The following is a 7926-nucleotide window of genomic DNA, read 5'->3' as shown; positions in this document are numbered from 1 at the left end:
AAGCCCTGAAGGAGCAGGATCAAAAAGGTGATGAAAGGAGCAGTCGACATTTCGCCGAATAAATTCGTGAAGCAGTACTATGTCTCCCAATGACACAGAGCACGACGATGCTGAAGGCTAGTGTAAGACGGCGACGAACTACACCAAAGGGCGAATCGCCGAGTTAATTGGTAATTTCGACTAACCTCACCGAAAGATCCACCAACACTACTTTCTGAAGTCAATAAATACTAAACTTGTTATTAATTTTTAGGGAGTCAAAAATTTATTTTAATTTTCACAATAGAATAGTACTTTTTTGGATATTTTCTCTCAAGTTTGGAGAGGGTTTCTGGGAGACTTGAAGAAAGAAGGGTTTCATCTTCCCCAAGTTGGAAGTGGGTCTTCTCCATTCTTCTTCCTTTGCTTAAATCAAGGTTTAATTCCTTATATCCATTTGATTTTAGTATCATTTTAGGTGTATTTTGTTATTTCTTGATGTGTGGCCAAAAACCTCCATTCTTGGGGTGAGATTTAGCAAATATGTGTTGATATTATTGTTGGGTCTTGCTTGCTGATAGGTTAGATGTATTTTAATGGTGATTTCACCTAGTGGTTGTGGTTTAATCTAATGGGTTTGTATTTGCAAATACAAAACCACTCATGTGTTTTTGGCCTGCCCGAGAGGGCGGTCGCGAAACCAAGACCGCTAGACTGATGGCCTAAAGAGTGGGTTGACATGAGGTTTAGCCCGAGAGGGTGAGCCTTTGTCCCATATCCTAACACTCAGCTCGAGACAGTGAGTGGGGTAAGGCGTAGACTGGCCTTTATGCGGCAAATGGGTATCCGAGAGGAACGCATTTGAAACGGGGTAAGTTGCCCGAGAGGGAACTTATTTCCATCTAAAGCTTAGCCTAGTCACTATTATCTTGCAAATTTCTTATCAAAAGCATGTACCCAACGATTTATCTCAACTTGTATTGCGGTCACACCCCAAGAACTTGTCCCCATACTTGATTTTCTTGTTATTTTTGTTGTTTTTACTACTTGTAACAAAAACCCCATTTGATATTTGACACCTCTGTGTCACCCCTTTTAATTTACAATGTTTTTAATCTTTAATGTCTTTAGGTACGACTAGTTAGAACTTAATTTTATTTTTCTACTAATTCTCAAAACCACTCCCTTGGGACACAACCCCAACCCTTGGTTGGGTTATTATATTATCGACGATCGTAGACACTCGTACTGTAGGTTAGTGTCATTGGTCATGATAAGCATCAACTACATAATAGGTACTAAGCTTCCCTTTCTTTCTGAATCTCATCATACACTTCATTGATGAGATTTATAAATAAACTCAATCATCAACGATGAACTCAAGCTCTCTCCTCCTCACATCCGCATAAGATTTCTGTCAACTCTGAGCCATCCTCATTCTATCCCTGATAACTCGAACTTTATTCATCGCCTCATTAACTAACTCAGGTTCTATCAAAGCGATTTTTTCAACTTCGAACTAACAAATAGGAGACCTACGCCTCCTACCATAAAGAACCTCAAACAAATCCATTTGAATACTCGAGTGATAACTATTATCTTAAGAAAATTCTATCAAAGGCAAATTATCATCTTAATTACCTTTAAAGCCAATCACACAAGCTCTCAACATATCATCCAAAGTCTGAATAATGCAGGTTGACCATCGATCTACCGGTGAAAAGTTGTTCTAAGCTTAACTTGAGTAGACCTTTCTTAAAAAATCTCTAAAACCGAGAAGTGAATTAGGTACCTCTATCCAAAATGATGGATAAAGGCACTCTGTGAAACTTCATCATCTCCATGATATAGAGATTAGCATATTCTTCGACTGAATAAGAGGTCTTCACGGGAAGAAAATGCACCAACTTTGTCATTCAGTCTACAAAAAAACCAAATAGCAAAATCGTGTAGTCGAATGAGTCTGATTTAAATTCGTAATAAAGTACATTTTTAAATCTCCTACGTCCAAGTAGAAATGCTAATATCTTGAGTCATACGTCCCAATTTCTGATGTTCAACTTTCACTTGTTGGCAATTTGAATACTTAGCCACAAATTTCCCAATATCCTTCTTCATCTTATTCCACCAATAGACTTCTTAGAGATCATGGTACATCTTATTGGCTCCTGCGTGAATAGAATACCGAGAACTGTGAGCTTCTGATAAAATATGTTGCCTCAACTAATCAACATCCATAATACACAAACGATCTTGATAATGAATCACACCATCTCTCCCGTGAGAGAAAGCCTCAATAGGTTTTTTTTAAACCACTTTCTTCAACCCAACCAAAGTTAGATCGTTATCTTGTTTAGCCTTAACATCTGCCACAAGAGACAATTCTGAAACATTTTGCACAATGACACCACCATCCTCTAAATCAACCGTACACCCAAATGAGTTAGTAAATGTACATCACAAACCAACTCCTTTTTATCACCCTTGATATGAACAAGACTATTCATGGACAACCTAAGAGCATCGACAACTACATTTGCCTTATCTGCATGGTAAAAGACACTCATGTCATAATCCTTCAACACTTCAGACCACCTTATTTGAAGAAGATTATAATTCTTCTGACTAAACACATACATAAGGCTCTTATAATTGGTGAATACATCCACATGAACACCATAGATATAATATCTCTATATCTTCAAGGCAAAAACCACCGCTGCCAACTCCAACTCGTGAGTTGGGTAATTCTTCTCATTAACCTTAAGTTGCCTTGAAGCATAAGCTATCACTTTACTATGTTTCATCAAAACACAACCAAGACTAATTCTGGAGGCATCACAATACATAACAAAACCATCGAAACCATCTGGTAAAGTCAAGACTGCGCTGAAGTAAGTTGAGTCTTCAACTATTGGAAACTCTTCTCACAAGCTTCATACCATTGAAATTTTACTTTCTTCTTAGTCAAAGTATTCAAACAAGAAGGAATAGAGAAAAATCCTTCCACAAGTCATCTATAGTAACCGCCTAAACCCAAGAAACTTTGAATATATGAGGGAGAGAGAGGTATAGGCTAGTTCTTAACTACCTCGGTCTTTTTAGGATGAACTTGAATACCTTCTCAGGAGACAATATGGTCAAGGAATGAAACCGACCTTAACCAAAACCCACACTTTCTAAACTTCGCAAACAACTAACGATATTTGGGAACTGCAAGAAAATCCTTAAATGATCGGTATGCTCATCCCTACTCCGAGAATAGATCGATATGTCATCAATAAATATAATTATAAACATGTCTAAGTAGTGCTTGAACATTCTATTTGTCAAGATCCAAAGTACACCCTAGATATGATATAATATATAAGACCCTGATAAGCTCTACACAAGCCACTTGACATACATATACACAACATAATAGACAAATGTAGGAAATTTCATGCGAATAAAAGAGTTTGACATTAAAGCAGAAATCTATCATAGTCTTGACAAGCCATATAGTATATCAAAAGAAGTGGTCGGGACGTAATCCATACACCACGTACAATGTCTGAAAACTAAAAGCATAAGAAAAAAATAATGAAGATGACATGGTCCTCGGAACATGAGGACTCACCATGTCTTTAACCTTGAACAATCAAATTCTCACCAACTAGCCACGAGCGGAAGGAGATGAAGCGTTATGCCCTACATTATTAAATAATATAGGTACAAGTATGCATTAGTACATGAAATGTACTAAGTATGAGGTATATGCAATAAAACATGAAACATGATCATAAGAGAACATAATCGAAAGCATGATATGCATGACCAAGCTAAACATAGTAAAACCTTTAAAGAAGAATCGTAGATCATGAACATGGTCAATTCATCTTAAAATCGTAAGGAAAAGCTTCATAAAACCTTTAAGGACAACTTAGTTCATTTTGTGGGATATTAGCTTTAACTGACAATAGACCATGCGAGTCATAACATGAAATCTAATGCAACTCCCACATCAAAAAGGGAGAGTCTACTTGCCAAGGTAGAATTTTGTATCATATCATATTCTTTATGTGGATCCACTAGCTAGTCTATTTAAGGCAATCCTACTGGGGCACACAATTTGAAACTAAAGGTTGCTACTAGAGACTACCCTATTAGAGCCTCCACCTCAAAGTTCTCTTAGTGCTAAGTTAAATCTCAACGGTATAGTCATATTCATAAACATATCGTCATACAAGGATGTTTGTATTATGTAATTTTGTATAACTTTTGTATAATGTAATTTTGTATAACATAATATGCATAACTGCTTAAAATTTAGATGTTTGTATAAATTCGTTATTTCGAGTTTATACAGAATAGCTCAATTATACAAACATACCCACAGATTGTACAACTCACCCGCAAATTATACAGCTCATGAATTATACAAACCAACAAATTATACAAACGAGACAACTTAAACTGTAGGTACAATTTGTAAATTCAAACTATAACTATGAAGTATAATTGAGTTTATTATAGTAGTTATTTGCGAAAATTTCTCATTAGATTATAAAGTTGGCCCATTAACCACTAACTAAATTAATTATTTTAAAAAATATTCGTTAACTAAATAACCGTAGTTAAACGAGTAATTCAAAATTCCATTTAAAATTTACGAAAAGGGTCTTTTATGAAAGAAAGATGACTCATTCTGAAAATAACCTAACAGGTCACTACAACGTTCTACCGGTCAAGCGCAAGTCCAAAGACAGAAGCTAAAGGACCAAAATATAATTATGGAAATCAGTGCTTCCTTTGGAAGATTGCAAGGATATAATGAGAATTTGCGTAATTATGTTTCTTTATCTTCTTCCCAATCACGGATGGCTAGGAGATACTTCTATTTGTAGAAAATATATTCATAGAGTTGTTGACCTCCAATTTTGACCGACTTATAATCATTTCTGAATTGTTATTTGATTAAATAAGTATTTCTAAAATCTATTTTTTTATTATATGTATAAATTTTATTTAGTTAAACATAAAATAATCATAAATATTTATTTACCCCCTTATTATTATTGTTGTTGTGGTTGTTATTGTTGTTGTTATTGTTATTGTTATTATTATGGAAAAAATATTGCTGAAGAAAATACTCTTGCAAAATCTTTTAATCTGGATCCTAGACAAGGTATGTTCTTAGGAATGATGCAAATTATTATTGCTCATAAATGGTATGTTAAATGCACCATATTGATTGATAATCATTTTTCCATAACTAATGTTGCTATGATTGATAGTGGAGCTGATGTAAGTTGTATCCAAGAAGGTCTTGTACCTACTAAGTATTTTGAAAAAACAACTCATATGGTTAAATCTGCTTCTGGACATGCTTTAGATATAAAGTATAAATTTCCTAATACTCACATTTGTCAAAATAAAGTTTGCATTCCACATTTCTTTTTCTTGGTTAAAAATCAGTTATACCCTCCAATTATACTTGGAACACCTTTTATAAATGTTATTTATCTGTTTACTAGCATAAATGATAAAGATTTTTCTACTACTTATAAAGATCGGAATATTAGTTATACTTTTATCACTTACCCGATTTCTCGTGATATTAATGCTTTAATTGATATAAAGGAAAAGCATGTTGATTCTTTGCAACTTGAAATGTTTAGTATGAATATATTTGATACTTTGAAATCCACCAAAGTACAAGAAAAAATTAAATTGATGTCTGAACAAATTGCCATTGATATTTGTGCTAATCATCCTAGTGCTTTTTGGAATCGAAAAAAACATATTGTTACTCTTCCATATGAAGACAATTTCTCAGAGGATGATATTCCTACTAAATCGCGTCCTTGTCAGATAAATGCCGAATTGGTAGAATTCTGCAAAAGGGAAATTCATAACTTGTTACAAAAGGGTTTGATAAAACCTTCGAAATCACCTTGATCTTGCACTGCATTTTATGTTAACAATGCTGTTGAAAGAGAACGAGGTGTCCACAGGTTGGTTATAAATTATAAACCTTTGAACAAGAATTTAAAATGGATTAGGTATCCTATTCCAAATAAAAGAGATTTATTGTCTAGGTTATACGATGCCAATATATTTTCAAAATTTAATTTAAAATCAGGATATTGGCAGATCCAAATATTTAAAGAGCATTCTTATAGAACAACTTTTAATGTCCCGTTTGGACAATACGAGTGGAATGTAATGCCATTTGGTTTGAAAAATGTTCCTTCTGAATTTCAGAAAATTATGAATGATATTTTCAACCCCTATTTAGATTTCATCATTGTATATATTGATGACATTTTGGTTTACTCAAAGACTCTTGAAATACATATCAAGCATTTAGACATTTTCAAGAAAATTGTTATACAAAATGGTTTGGTGATTTCTAAACCAAAGATGAGTTTATTTCAAACTAATGTAAGATAAATATTTAGTAGGGACAAGGCCTTCTTGAATACAACTAACATCTGCTCCACTATCAATCATAGCAATATCAGTTATAGAAAGAATATTATCAATTAATATGGTGAATTTAACATACCATTTATGAGCAGTAACAATTTGCATCATTCCCAAAAACATACCTTGCCTGGGATCAAGATTACAAGGTTTTGCAAGAGTATTTTCTTCAACAATATTTTTTCCTTTGTTATTAACTGACTCAATCTGAGTAAGGCGATGATCACAAATCATTTGATTTTGTTTAAGAGATTTAATTTCCCTTTCTAAATTTTCAGTTTCTCCTTTCAAATCATCAAAAGAAGTATCGCATATAACAACAGGTTATTTAGCAAGTCTATAATTAACTTTAGACAAAGAGTACGGTGCAGAGTTCAGAATTAATAGTATGATTGTTCATATCTTCAAATTGAGACAGTAATTTATAAAATTCATCATTTTCACAATAACAGATATCACCATGGCATTTATGATCCGTGTGGTGTAAATTATTAAGGTCTGGTGAAATCTTAACCCATTTTTTGTATAATTTTAAAAAAGGGTCCAACAAAATCTTTGTAGTTGGACCGTGGTATGACCACCAATTTAAGAACCAATTAGGAATAATAATAATAATAATAATAATGATGTCTGACAAACAAATTGATTTTAGTCCGGGTTCACCGACAAAGACAAGGAAGGTTTTTAATCTATTTTACAAAATCCTAAATTACAGGAAAAAATTAATATTTTAAATAATCAATTCTCTCTTGATATTTGTGAGGATTACCCTAATGCTTTCAAATCTTATCTTTGGATCATTAATGCTTTGTAAACGTTAAATGAACTATGGCAGGTAATGTCCAGATATCTGGATACAATATGTTATACTATTACTGTGTCTTCACTTGTTGAGGACTCCTCACTGCTACTTTATTACACTCAGGTAATTCCATGACTCTGCACAAAAAAACACTCTAGCATTAATAGGCTGGAGACTATCACCTTTAAATCTGCCAATAACCTGATTTAATGAATTTTCCAGATGGATTGATTACATGATATTTGTTTTATGATGTCTGACAAATAAATTGATTTTAGTCTGGGTTTACCGGCAAGAGCCACGATCGCTGAAGTCTCTAGCATTAATAGGTTGGAGACTACCACCTTTGAATATCCTTTGAACTGGTTTCCTAGCATAATTTTCTAAGATCTTATTAATACATTCTGTATTTGTACACAGTAGTAGTATAACATATTGTATCCAGATATACATTACCTACCATGGTTATTAACTAATGCTTCAGATATAGGATATGGTGGTAATAATAATAATAATAATAATAGTAATAATAATAGTAATAATAGTAGTAATAGTAGTAATAGTAATAGTAATAATAATAGTAATAATAATAATAATAATAATAATAATAATAATAATAATAATAATACTAACTTACAGGATCTCAAAAGACGGGCGGTAGTCCGCGCGGTCATCTT

This window comes from Solanum stenotomum, chromosome 6, assembly GCF_019186545.1.
Source record: "Solanum stenotomum isolate F172 chromosome 6, ASM1918654v1, whole genome shotgun sequence".
NCBI classification, from domain to species: Eukaryota; Viridiplantae; Streptophyta; class Magnoliopsida; order Solanales; family Solanaceae; genus Solanum; species Solanum stenotomum.
The sequence above is the reverse complement of the archived record's forward strand: the minus strand, read 5'-3'. Positions refer to the sequence as shown.